The sequence below is a fragment of the Mus caroli genome, chromosome 10, assembly GCF_900094665.2.
Source record: "Mus caroli chromosome 10, CAROLI_EIJ_v1.1, whole genome shotgun sequence".
NCBI lineage: Eukaryota > Metazoa > Chordata > Mammalia > Rodentia > Muridae > Mus > Mus caroli.
Window position 1 is genome coordinate 120,276,806 of NC_034579.1, and position 14,011 is coordinate 120,290,816.

A 14,011-nucleotide genomic window follows, 5' to 3' on the forward strand; every position below is an offset into this window, starting at 1 on the left:
TTTCATCACTTACTCAGCACTTTCATCACTTACTCAGCACTTTCATCACTTACTCAGCAATTTTCATTACTTACTCAGCACTTTTCATCACTTAGCATTCTCATCACTGCACCTCCCAAGCTTTTAAAGTGGGGAGTAATGTAATCTAATTTACATTTTGTATATTTAAATTAATCTATTACTCTTGGTTTGTTGTGCAGCATAATAGGTTTCATTGTGACATTTTCAAACAAAAAAAAAATCCACACAAAAAAAAATACATAAAAACAAATATATTCATTTAAGTGTACAATTCAATGAGGATTTTGGGGTTTTTAATGTTGTTTAAGTTTTGGATTTTTTTTCAGTACTGGGGATCAAATACAGAGCCTTGCACTCATGTTTCACCACTGAGCTACACCCCAGAACCCAAGCCTTGCAATATAAAAACACCTAGCAACAGCACCTATGGGGATGCAGGCTGACTCTGTCATTCTAGAAAATTCTCCTGTCCACCCTGGGCACTGAACCTTCCTCCCCACCCTAGTCCTTCCACATTTGCTTTGTGCCTGATCACCATTAGGAAAGTCACTTTATACACAGAGTGGATGAGTTGGAATGAACTAGAGAGACAAGCAAGTCCAGAGCTAATGAGAGACATGCCACAATTAGAAAAACAAACAATAATTGGCATTTATTGGCCAGAGCCAGTCTCAAGCACCAGGTTGTTTTCCACTCAACTCATTAAAAAATGTTTGTTTGTTTGTTTGTTTTTAAATTTCTGCAAAAAGTACCAGGACGTTGCTCCTAATTTACAGAGGAAGAAACCGAGGCTCAGGGTCGTTAAGCGATCGGCCCATGTTTACAGAGTTGGTGAGCATAGTCAGACCTCTAGCCCTGTGGAAATCCCAACACTCTACAACAGCAAGTCCTTCCAGAGTACTCACCTCATGCCAGGAGGGATTAATGTTCTAGTTTTGATGACAAAGAGCCTAGGCCCAGAGAGTGTTGTTAGCTACCTTACAAGGATGGGCAGAGCAGACTCTGAGTTCTAGAGCACTGTTCTTTACCACACACCTTGCTCTATTTCTTCTTTGTCCAACCATTTAAGACCATCAGGGTCTTCCATTTCACAATGCCTCCCCTTATAGCTTTTCTTGAGCCGTTCTTCCAGCTCATTCCATAGTAGCCCCTGCCCCTCCAGGGACTTCTCTTTCCTGGGATTTATGAGGTCCCTTTGGAATCTCAACAGGTTTCCAGAATCTTCCCCAACCTCAAGGTGGAAGGAAAAAATAAGAGCCCAGGTGTCCAAAGTGGCTGCTCCTGCCTGGCCAGCTTGTTAGAGACTTTTGCACAAGGACAGAGTGCTCACTGCCTCTGCACTCAGTCAAACACATACAGAGTGTTAATGGAAAACAGAATAGCGAGCAAAACGTTCCTTTTGGGATTTCTCATGTGATGCAGGAGATGAAAACAGGCTTCGAGTAAACAATTTCAGAGGCAGAACTGAGACCTTATGACAACCTATCAGAGGGCTTTGTGCATGAGGAGCTGACTGACAGCCTATCAGAAGGCTTTGTACTTGAGGAGCTGACAACCTATCAGAAGCCTTTGTACATGAGGCGCTGTGACAAATCCCTCTGATAATAATTCTTTTTAATTTTGCTGAAAAAGAAAGATCTAATTTTTTTAATCTCTACTTCTTTGAAATTAAAAACTATCTATTTATTGGGTATGCTTGCACATGTGTGTGCGTGTGCACACACACACACATAATGGGGCACCCCCAGGGACCAGAAGACAACTTCCAGTTGTTTTCTCCTTCTACCATGTGGGTCTCAGATGTTAAACTCAGATCCAAATGTTTGATGGTAAATGTGTTTACCCACTGAGCTGCCTCACCAGCTCATTTGTGGATCCCACTAGTGAAAGAGAAGAAGCCCAAAATGGTGCTCTCGCACATTGGGTGTCGAGGCAGGTGCCCAAGAGCCATCTCGGAGACACTGATGATTTAATGGTGAGATTCGACTCAGCCTTTGGGGACCTGCTGACCAGACAACTGAGTGTGTAAGGCTTGTAGCTGCTGGCTGTGAGATGGTGACCATGAAGGTCACCAAGACAATGAGCAGCAGGCACTGCAGCTGTTCAGAGACTGAAGCACCGCTGAAAGAACTAGTTATGATGTTGGTCTGTTTTCTCCTAATCTACATCCCCCCTTATTCCAAATGGCCCCTCAAGGAGATACCACCAATGTTCCTAATAACAAAGAGGCATCAAAATAGTAATTTGGTTCCTGCCCCATACTTAGTGTTGAACTCCGCACCTTGTATGCCTGAAACTCACTGTGTAACCCAGGCTGGCCTCAACCCTAAGGCACACCTCCTGTCTTGGCCTCCCAAGTGCTACGATTATGGGCGTGAGTTGCCACACCCAGTTCATTTGACCATTTTTTAATGGGTTTTACCTCCCCATTCCAGATCTTTGCTCATAGCTCTGACACACATGCTGTTGCAATCATATATGAGAGTTGAAATCCAGATGCCTGCATTAAGAGTCTGCGCTCTCCTGGTCAAGTTATTAATTCCTCCTGAGTCAGTGCCTTTCCCAGTGAAGTAGGAATAACAGTGTCTCCCCAGGAGGCAATGGTAGAGCACACATACTATAACACATCACAGAAAAACTTTGTAAAAGGAGAGGGGATACAGCTCTATTTAGGCAAGTGCATAAGCCTGAATTCAGATCCTCCACACCCACATCAAAAGCTGGATAGGGCTACATGCAGCTGTAACCTAAACTCAGGGGTGGACAGGAGCAGGCAGCTCTCCAGAGCTCTGGGTGATTCAGTGAGTGCCCTGGTCCAGTGACAGACTCTATTTCAAATGAGTAATGAAGGGAGACGCTGGACAGCAACCTTTAAACTTCACATGCATCTGCATGTGTGTGTGCATACACACACAGAGAGAAAGAGAGATAGACAGAGAGACAGACAGACAGACAGACAGACAGGGGGAGAGAGAGAGAGAGAAAGAGAAACTCACAGGCCAGGATTAGCACCTTGTCTTCTGTGCAGTTTATGTGGAGAGGAAACCGTTGTCCTTACACACACACTACAAATTATCTTGTTCATCCTAAAGTCATCTGATACCTGGATCAGTTTCCAGCATGTTAGAGGAGCAATTAGAAAAGGAAGAAGACTGTGAGCAGTGGTGGTGGCCCCAGAGTTCACAGGAGGCAGGTGTGAGAGGCAATTAGGAAGGATTATGTGAGTAAACCCTTGAAACCACTTCTGCAGAGCAAGCCACACTTGCCTTTCAAAGGATGCCTGAACATTACAGCCATGGAAGAAGACTTCCTCGGGTTAAGTCTCCCTCTGTCAGTTCTTTATTCACTTTCCTTGAGCAAAGTATTAGCCGCTCTGTGCTTCATTTTTCTCTCACACAAATCAAGGGTAATAATAGTATCAATTTCACGGCATTATTATAAAGATTAAAAGAGTAAATAATGAGTAAATTACACAGAACAGGGCAGAGCCTGAAGTCAAGGGTGCTATGTGATCCGTACTCGCACCCTGAAGTGCTGCTTGTATTGCCTCGGGGTGGCTGAGAAGACACTGAAGAGGGGTGTGATGGACAGACCCTCCCTCCAGGAACACAAACACCACCATGCATTAGGTTTGTCCCACTACACCGCTGACTTCTGCGCAGCCAAGACCCCAGACTTCATCTCCTTGTCCATAGATCATTTCTGTTCTATGTTGCCAACTATCACCCCCACCACCACCACCAACCCCTGAAAAGCTCCTTCAAGGAGGTCTGTTCTGACAATAGCAAAGTCGAGTCAAGAGAATCCACCCACCAGGTCTGAGGAGCTAATGCTGTCTGTGAAGAACGTGTTTTGACAGCATGAGGACCCAAGCCCAAGCTTCAGAAACCACAGTTTGAAAGGCTGGGTGAGTTCCCTTGCATTCTTCATCCAGCCCATCCCAGAGATGAGATTACTCAAACTGGAAGGGAACTCTTTAGTCTCTGCAACTTTTCTGTGAATCTAAAGTCATTCTAAAATAAAAGTTTATTTAATTAAAATACACACACACACACACACACACACACAAGCTGTGTGAACCAGGCATGGTGGTGTTCACCTTTAACTCAGGAGGCAGAGGCGGGTGGGTCTTTGTGAGTCCAGGGCCAACCTGGTCTACCTAGTGATTCCAGGACAGCCAGGGCTGTGTAGAGAGACCCTGTCTTAAAAATAATTTTTTTAATTAAAAATCTGGGTGTGATAGCTCATGATTATGAACCCAGTGCTGGGGAGGGGGTGACAGGTGGTTCCCTGGGGCTTGCTGGCCAGCCCACTAATGAGCTCCAAGCCCATATGAGACATAGAAACACTGTTCCAAAAGACAAGATGGATCAACACCCAAAACTGTCTTCTAGCCTCCACTCACATGTACATGCACACACAAAGATGCAGAACAGACATATGAGAAAGACCAAGAGAGAGGGAGGGAGACAGAAGCAGAGAGGCAGAGTCCGTTATTGTAAAGATGAGAGAAAATACTTGAGTAAGAAAAAAAATGTCACAAGCTGAAATCGTAGCTGCTGTCCACCCCTTAGCCTCCTTCTAAGACTGACTGCCTCTCTTGCCCCAGTCACTCTGAAGACCAGGTCCCATCTTTATCCATTTTCTGTTGCTAATAACAAAATCATTGTCCTAGATGGTTTGGTTTGGTTTGGTTTGGTTTGGTTTGGTTTGGTTTGGTTTGGTTTGGTTTGGTTTTGGTTTTGGTTTTGTCAACTTGGCATGAGCTAGAGTTATTAAGAAAAAGGGACCTAAGTTGAGAAAAAAAAAAAAGATCAAATTGCCTGTAGACAAATCTGTAGGGCATTTTCTTGATTAGTGATTGATAAGGGAGGGCCCAGCTGTATGTGGTGCCACCTCTCAGGCAGGTGGTCCTGGGGTGTACAAGGAAGCTCTTGCCAAGCTCTGGCTGAGGGAGAAGCGGGGTAAGGAAGGAGGTGCCCATACCATGACTCGTACAAAGCAGACTGCCCGAAAATACACTGGACTCCGTAAAATCAGATGCTGTCAGAAGTCCACTGAACTTCTGACTTGCAAACTCCCCTTTTAGCATCTGGTGCTCAGGATTTCAAAACAAATCTGTGCTTCCAGAGTGCAGCTATTGGTGCTTTGCAGGAAGTAAGTGAGGCCTATCTGGTTGGCCTTTTTGAAGATACCAACCTAATGTCAAACGTGTAACAATTAGGCCAAAAGATATCTAGCTAGTACACCACATACGGGGAGAACGTGCTATGAGGGGAAACATTTCACTCTCAAAAAAAACCCCTTTTCCTCTTCTTCCTGTTATCAGTGGTTCTGAATGTTAGATATTTTTCCATGGGGTCAGTGGTACCTAAGTATATGATTGTGAGTGGAAACATAGGGGGCAGAATCCGGTATTGGCAGTTTCTCCACATTCATTTGAATGTGAATCTTTAATATAAATGCCAGATATGAAGCACAAATGCCAAGCAAAATGTTTCAGTGAATACATTTCAACAGTTGAATTTTATAACAATTATAAGTAAACCTGTTAAATTTTTCTGGAAAATGCCAGCATTTGGATATTTTTAAAAAATAAGTAAATTTCTTATTGACGGCAACTAAGTGGTGTGTGTGGCATTGTTATCACCCAGTAGATTCCATCCATTCACGATACTTTTCTGAGTTGTCCTACATACAAGCACATGTTCTTAATGCTGTCTGTCTTCTGTGCTGTTCCTGTACGTTTGCTATTAAAATACATTAAGCAAACAAACAAAAAGCAAGTTGAGCAAGCCATTTAACAATACCCCTTCATGCCTTCTACTTCAGTCCTTGCCTCCAGTTTCCTCCTGCCTTGAGTCCCTGCCCTGATTCCTTTCAGGGATAGACTTACCTGAAAGTGTAAGCTGAAATAAACCCTCTCCTTCTCAGGTTGCTTTTGGTCATGGTGGTTTATCACGACAGGAGAACCCTTAAGACAATCAAAGACTGGATAAGTTACAAAGAAGGAAGTTTATTTTGGTTCACAGCTCCAACCCAACCCAAGATCAAAGGGTAGGCATTGCTAATGGCCACAGAGTCCAGGGGTAGTGCTGTGCCTGACAGAGCAAGAGACTAACCAAACTGGTTTTAGTAGCAGGCCCACTTTCCAGGTAGCCCATTCAATCATTAATCCACTCACCCATTAGTCACTGGATGGATCAACCCCATTCAGGAGAGCAAGAGCCCTCGTCACCAAGAAGAGGTTCTCTTGTCTGACTCCTAATGTTTCATAAGGGGAAATCCAACATGAGGCTCAGGGTGGGACAACCCATAGAAGTTTCCAGCTCAAACCTTGTAACTTTATTACCTTGGAGGCCAGACCTGCCCCCACTAAAACCAAGCTCAAAAAAATTATTACTTTGTGTCAATAATATTTGCCTAAAGCCATTGATCCTGGTCAATATAAAGTGGTTCAGGGCCCCGGGACTGGCCTCGCCTGGGTGAAAGACTGGTTCCTGATTAATCACCTCAGGTTAAGACCAGATAGAATCTCCAAAATGACATTAACTACCACTTAGAGCGTGTGGTAAGAGAATTTCCCAGAAAGACAGACAGGGATGCAAATGGTGTTACCGGCCCACAGTGTAAAACATGGGGTTCCCAAGATGCCTGTTACAGCACCAAAACAACCAATGGTAACATTTGTGACAATCGTCTTTTCTTTCACTTGAAAATAGAAAAAATCTCTATGAATCGGCCAGAGGGCCTGATGTCTTGTGTCTTTTCTCTCTGTTGTCCCATGGTCTAAGATGGCACCAGCCAGCCGGAATGAGAAGATGGAGGGTAGGTTTCTGCTCCCTTAGGGCATGACACGGTTTGCACAACTAACCTGTACTCACGTGCACTGGCCGGACCTCAGTCACACCGCCTTCTAGTCAGCCACGTTCTCAACTACAAGTTGCCTTATTACACGGAAGAGGGTGGCAGTCTCTGCCTCTGGGAGGATGTCAGGCCTTGGGTGTGGTCAGGAAAAGAATCCTCCTTCATAGGTAAAGCCTTGCTTTCGTTTTTTAGTAGTCTTGTCGAGATATAATTTTTGTACCATTACATTCTCTGAATTTGATGCAATTGTTTAGTTTGATGATTTTAATTAAATGTATGCAATTGTATAACTGTATCTAAAAATCTAAATCTACTGTATCTAAATCTAGTTCAATGTCAGGGGGCATCCACTGCTAGAAATTTCATATAAACAAATCACGCTATAGGTAGCCCTTTATGTCTAGCTTTTTACTTAGTATCTGGGGATTTATTCATGATATTTCATATGTTTTCAATGGTCAACTTCTCTTAGTTGCCGAACTATTTCCCATGGCATAGCAATAGCACTTTGTGCTTGCCTATTTACCAGGCGTGAATATCCACTTGTTTCTAGCTTAGAGCTCCTATTTGTGATGTTACTAAAAGCATGGCCCCAGCTTTGATCCTGCTGTAGCAGTGCACAGCTGCTGGGAAGTGAACCTTAGCTACACTGCAAGTTTAAGGCCACCCTGGGCTATGTTAGAGCCCGTATATATAATATATCTATTATAAGTATTATATATATGTGCTATCTCTGTGTGAACACAGCTTTCATTTCTCTAAAGTAGTTACCCATAAGTTACCTAACTGGGTCATGGACTGTCCCTAACTTCTTAAGAAATTTTCCAGTTGAATTTTACATTTTCACCAGCAACGTATGCCGGCTCTACCTTCTCTATGTCCTCATCAGCACTGGGCATAGTTAATCTCTTGGATTACAGTCACCCCAGTAAGAGTGTTGTGTCATCCTCTGATGGTTTTAATTTGCATTTCCCTACTAATAAACAATGCTGAACACATAGCAAGCTGTGAAATCGCATTGAAGCACTGCTTTGGTTTCAGCTAACAAATTATTATGTGTTGTATTTTCATTTCTATTCAGTTCATTTCCTAATTTCGTGTGTGTGTGTGTGTCTGTGTGTCTGTGTGTGTCTGTGTCTGTATCTATGACTGTGTGTTTCTCTGTGTGTGTATGTGTGTGTGCATGTCTATGTGTGTATGCCCGTATGTGAGTCTATGTCTCTCTATGTGTGTCTCTGTGTGTCTAGGTGTGTATGCACTGTACAGGCCTAAGTGCATACACAGGTGTACTGGCTATTTACCTTCTAAAGCAATCCCCCTCTAGTTTCTGTGACCAGTAACCCATATCCGAGGTGTTCCAGTGAAGGCTCTAGATGACCTACTGAAAATATTCTCCATGTCAAAAATTAGAAGCCATTCCATACTCAGTTGTTCATCTGATTTACATAGCAACATCTGACAGGAGTCAGCAGCCTGCCTGGGGCTGGGGACCTGTGCTGAACATGCCATAACTCTCACACTGGAGAAACATCTGATACCAGGGAAGGGCATGGTAGATGAGCAGTGGTAAGTACACCATGGAACAAAGTGAACAGGCTGTTACAAGGGCTGGTGCACAGCAGGGACAGGTAGTCTAGACTGGGGGATCAAAGGACTCTTGGAAGAATCAGTCTGGGCTAAGAGTGAGGGGGAGTCAGTACTGACCAGAAAGCTAGCAGGCATGTGCTACATATTAATAATGGCCAAGAGGGTTCAGCTTTACCCCTCACCTACTTGTTCCTCCTTCCCTCCCCACCTATGGGATTGGGTGTGACCTTCTAGAAACAATGGCTCTTTATTGGTTTGTTTTCTGTAGCCCAGGCTGGCCTCAGTAACTATGTAACTGAGTAACTATGTAACGATGTAACTGAGGGAACTCCTGGATTGCAGGCCTGCTCCGCCATCCCTGGCTCATTTTCAGATTTGTTTGAGCCAGATGGATTTAGACATTGGGCATGTGGTAACACCAGTAACACCAGACCTGATGATGGAGGAAAGCCCTGAAATTCCTGGCAGCTTCCACATGTAACTCGTTAAACCAGCTGTCTGGGTTTCTCTAGATAAGCTTCATACATCTCATAGGACTGGATTTAAAATCCTAACTTCTAGTCCCTGGTCAAACTACTGAGTATGTAAGGCAAATCCTGTCACTGTCTCATGTCTTTGTTAATAGTGGCAGTAGTGGCAAGGAGGGGGACACCAGCCTGCAACTGTGTCTTTCCTCTAGTATGATAAAAGGAATTGTTTTTTTTTTGTTGTTGTTGTTTTTTTTTTTTAATTCAAAACCAAGTGCAAGTGATTCTTGAATGGGAGATGCCACAGAGAGCAAGCTCAGATCGTCAGTAAAATGAAGGAGACTTTATAAAACATGCAAGCAGAGGCCACACTGGTCCCCAAACTCACTAAATAGTTGGGGGTGGCCTAGATAACCACTGCTTTTTCTGGCCTCTGTGTCCCAGGTACTGGAATCACAGGCATGTGCCACCATGCTTTACTCTTGGGCAGAGTTTAGGAATAGAGCTGGAGTCTTGGCATCTCTTGTATCTCTCTCAGGCTTACTCTATCCTCTCTCATAGGCCTCTTTCATCCATGTAACTAAAGAAAGCATTCTGAACATCCAATAATCCACTCACAAGTACTGAAGCACACCAGATCTGTCTCTAGACAGCAAGGGGCACTTACTGACTGTTGTATGTCCCCTACTTCTCCCCTCCTCTGCAGAATTTTGTTCTAGTCTTCTCTTTTTTTTATCTAATGTATTTGTCTGTTTTCCTTTTATATATGACTGTGTGCCACATGTGTGCCTAGTACCCACTGAGTCCAGAACTGTGCCTCAGGTCTCCTAGGACTGGAGTTACTGACAGCTGTGAGCCTCCATTCCAGTGCTGGGAGTCAAACCTGCATCCTCTGGAAGAGCAGCCAGTGCTGTTAACCACGAAGCCCTCCCTCCAGCCTCACAGTTCTAATAAAGAACTATTAAAATAGGATTCTAATGAATGGGATTACTTTATATGGTTTAAATTTTTTGTCATCTGCCAACTGTCTTTAAAGACTGTAAGGGTGAGGAGAGATGATACCTTCCCTGCCTATTATAAAGGCCATAGCTGACATCCCTATGACAAAAGACAGGTTGACAACTTTAACAATAGACAAAAAGGAGCCTGCAGATTAAAGACCCAAAAGCTTACAAGTTGAATGGTAGTGTTTCACTGTTTGGGGCCAATGGAGCAGACACAGCCATGTATATGTGTGTGTGTGCCGCTGAAGACAGACAGAGGGGACCCTACAAGGCACATCTGTTCCAATTCTTCTTGGCCCCTTCTTGTTGCATCTCATTCTTAGGAATAAGGCAGGACCCTCTGGAGTGCAGGTCTTCATCTCTTTCTGGTCAACCCAGCAGCAGAAAGGCAGAGATTTTATGGCTATCCCTGGGGAAAGACAAAGTTCAGGTTTTGATGACAGCCTGGAAGAAGGCACACTGTGGTTTTGGTGGCTCACCTTGGGAAAGAAAGAGGGATGGGAGAGGCAAGAGGGCAGGAGAGGGTCAGAGAGAAACCTTGCTTTGGAGCCCTTCACTCTGGAGTGTCAGTTTCTGAACATCAACATTCTCTAATCTGAAATCCACTCCCCTAACCCATTAAGCCAACATTGGACCAAATTCCTCAAAACAGGCCAGTGTAGTCATCCAATCCACAGCCGCATGTCTCCTCTCAGGGCACTGGATACAGACGGCTCCATCAAGAGGCGGCCTCTGCAGGGCTCAACCCACCAGATCTCCAATTGTGTTTCTATAGGCACAAAAGAAAACAAGGAGCAAAGACAAACTGTGGGCTCGGTTTTTCAACTGTAGACTTCCCGTGGAGAAGTTCCTATTTGGGTTCCAGCATGTTCAAGCTATAATGTTTTGGGCTGAAGGATGATTTCTGAGCTATTCCTGAGAGGGCCATACAGCAGCATGAAGGACAGTAAAGCTCATGGTTATTTCTTTTCTTTTCTTTTCTTTTCTTTTTTTGTTTTTTGTTTTGTTTGTTTGTTTTTTCGAGACAGGGTTTCTCTATAAAGCCCTGGCTGTCCTGGAACTCACTCTGTAGACCAGGCTGGCCTCGAACTCAGAAATCAGCCTGCCTCTGCCTCCCAAGTGCTGGGATTAAAGGTGTGCGCCACCACGAAAAGTCTTCATCCTATCACCAACCAGTTTGCAGGGCTTCGGGACATGATACTTTTGACATCAGTGATTCTAAACTAGAAGGTTGGGGGGGCAGGGGGAGGAGTCACTATTATAGTTAGAAGAGTCACAGCCTGACACTGGAAGGAAGGACAATAATTGGCTCTCAACCTGAAATGGTGATGCATACTTTTAATCCCGGCACTCAGGAGGCTGAAGCAGGTGGATTTCTCTGAGCATGAGGCTAGCCTGGTCTAGTCCAACCAAAGCTACACAGAGAGACCTTGTCTCAAAAAGAGGCAGAGCTCGTGAGGGTCGAGGGTTGGGGGGGTGGTTAAAGGGGGATGTCTAGCCAGATTGCAAGTAGATACAACACCTCAAAACCAATGAAGCAGCTGGGCAGTGGTGGCGTATGCCTTTAATCCCAGCCCTTGGGAAGCAGAGGCAGGCGGATCTCTGAGTAGGCCAGCCTAGTCTACAGAGTGAGTTCCAGGACAGCCAGGGCTACACAGAAAAAGCCTGTCTCAAAAAAATAATAAATAAACAAACAAACAAAAAGAAAACACAATGAAGCAGAGTCTAAGAACAAATTCATGTATAAGGGTTTGTTTGGTTTTTTTTTAACAATTTTTCTTTCTTTAGTCACCCCATTTTCAGAGATAATAACAGTGAGGCTGACTAATCCACAAAATATATTCAGCCTCCGTCTGATGATTTATGGAAGCAGTGACTGATTGCATGTCTGTTCAGCATGTCTGTTCAAGCTCACATTGTGTGCAGCAATTGTGATGAATGGGTTCTGTGCTACAATTAGAAACAAGAAGATACAGGGAGCCGGTGCAGTATGGCTACCATTTATAACAATAATGTATGAAAGTTTTCACCACAAAGAATCACTGAAGAGATAAATATAGTTAATCTGATTTAAATGATATACAATGTAATCAATGTGTCAAGCATGACATAATACCCTATTAATATATTCTATTTTTTATGCTCTTATGGATCAGTTAAAAATAAAAAGTATACTGGGGATGGTGGTATGGACCTTTAACCCCAGCACTTGGGGGACAGAGGCAGGCAGAAGGTTTCTATGAGTTCAAAGCCAGCTTGATCTACATAGTGAGTTCCTGGACAGCCAGATCTACATAGATAGATACTGTCTCAACAACCACCACAGTCCAGTAGAAAATAAATAAGGAAAAAAAGTATCATAGGCTGAGGAGATGTCTCAGTCAATAAGTGCCTGCCATGAAAGCACAAGAACCAGAGTTCAGATCGCCAGTGTTCACGTAAACGCTGGGGGAGAAGCATGAGGAAGGGGACAAAGACAAGTGGTTCCTCCCAGCTAGCCAACCGGTGAGCTCTGGCTTCAGTGAGAATAATAAGGAAGTGAGTGGCTAAGGATGGCATCTGATGTGGCTTCTGGCCTCCACATGGATGAGCACACACATGCATACGTACACACGTGCACACATGCACACATATGCATAGCATGTACACAATGGTGATGAGCTAGTTAATTATAGTAATGGCAGGTCATATAGCAAGGTCGTAAACTTATTACAACAATGATAGGCTATATAACAATGCCTTGACTCAAAGCACTGAGATAGATAGATAGATAGATAGATAGATAGATAGATAGATAGATGATAGATGTGTAGTGTGTGCTCTTTGCATGAGAATCTCATGACACTTTTGGGTTTGTTTTCTTGTCTACTTCCAGACAGGGCCACGTGTAGCCCAGGCCAACACTTGAGGACCGATTTGACCTTCTGATCCTCCTGCCTCTACTTCTGAAATGCTAAGACTTAGACACATGCCACCATGCCTGGCCTTTAATTTAGATTTGTAAAAAGCCTCCCCAAGCTAGGAAGCCAAGCCAAAGACTCGGCATTGGACTGTGCCTCTGGTTCCTCTACCAGGGGCGAAAGCCTCTCTCGTCAAGGTCCCCCAGATGCCGAGGTTTCTGGGCCAGCACTTAAGTCACCCACAGAAACAAGGTAACAGGTCAGTTTTTCCAATGAGCAGGCAGCATTAAGGTGTGACTCCTTAAAGCAAGCAGTCACACGTGGCAATGTGACATTCCAGTCACAGTGCGAGTGGTGTGAGCTTGCCACCATTTCTATTAAAAAGAGCACAGATTTGAACACTAGTGATATGGATGGGCTTATTTATTTTCACATAAAAACTGAATCTTGGTTATACTGCAGATGAAAGGAATCTTCAACATTGTTCAGAATTGAAAATATTATGATTTTATAACTGTCAATGCTCAGACTATTTCCTAGATAAATGTTATACAAAGTATCAAAAACATCAGAAATCCACGGGATATGGGACTTATAATAATTTCATTATTATTAGATTTTTGACTAAGAGACATGTAGGCTCCTTTGGTACCCCCTTCACAGTTCAAAAAAGATATTGAGCATCATAACTTCCATATGGAGTTGTTCCAGCTGTGGCAAGGTAAGCCACTGAACAAGAATTGCCCTAATTCATCTACAGACAAAAATACTGTCCAGGAAAGGGCACATGATGAAGGATAGTCAACAGTTAGCTCTGCCAAGACAGAGTAAGATAGCCCTTCATAATTCCTGCTTCATGTAAGGTCTGTCAGATGGTTCTGGGCCAGAAGGCTGAAGACAGCTGCTCCAACATTATGAGAAATATAGGGGACTGTCCAGGTACCAGCTGTCTCTACAAACTGGTTAAGTTTTGGAAACTATGTTTTTGTGCTTCCTCTACATTCAGATAATATGTAATTCATTCTTGGATCTCTGGTAGGGTTGAAGACTAGTTATAGTTTCATAATCAAACTTCAGTTGTTTAGTATTTAGGAAGATGATGTAGATTTGAAAGGACTGTTTCCAGATGGTAATCTAAGTTAAAATCAAAACGTAATTCAGGTAT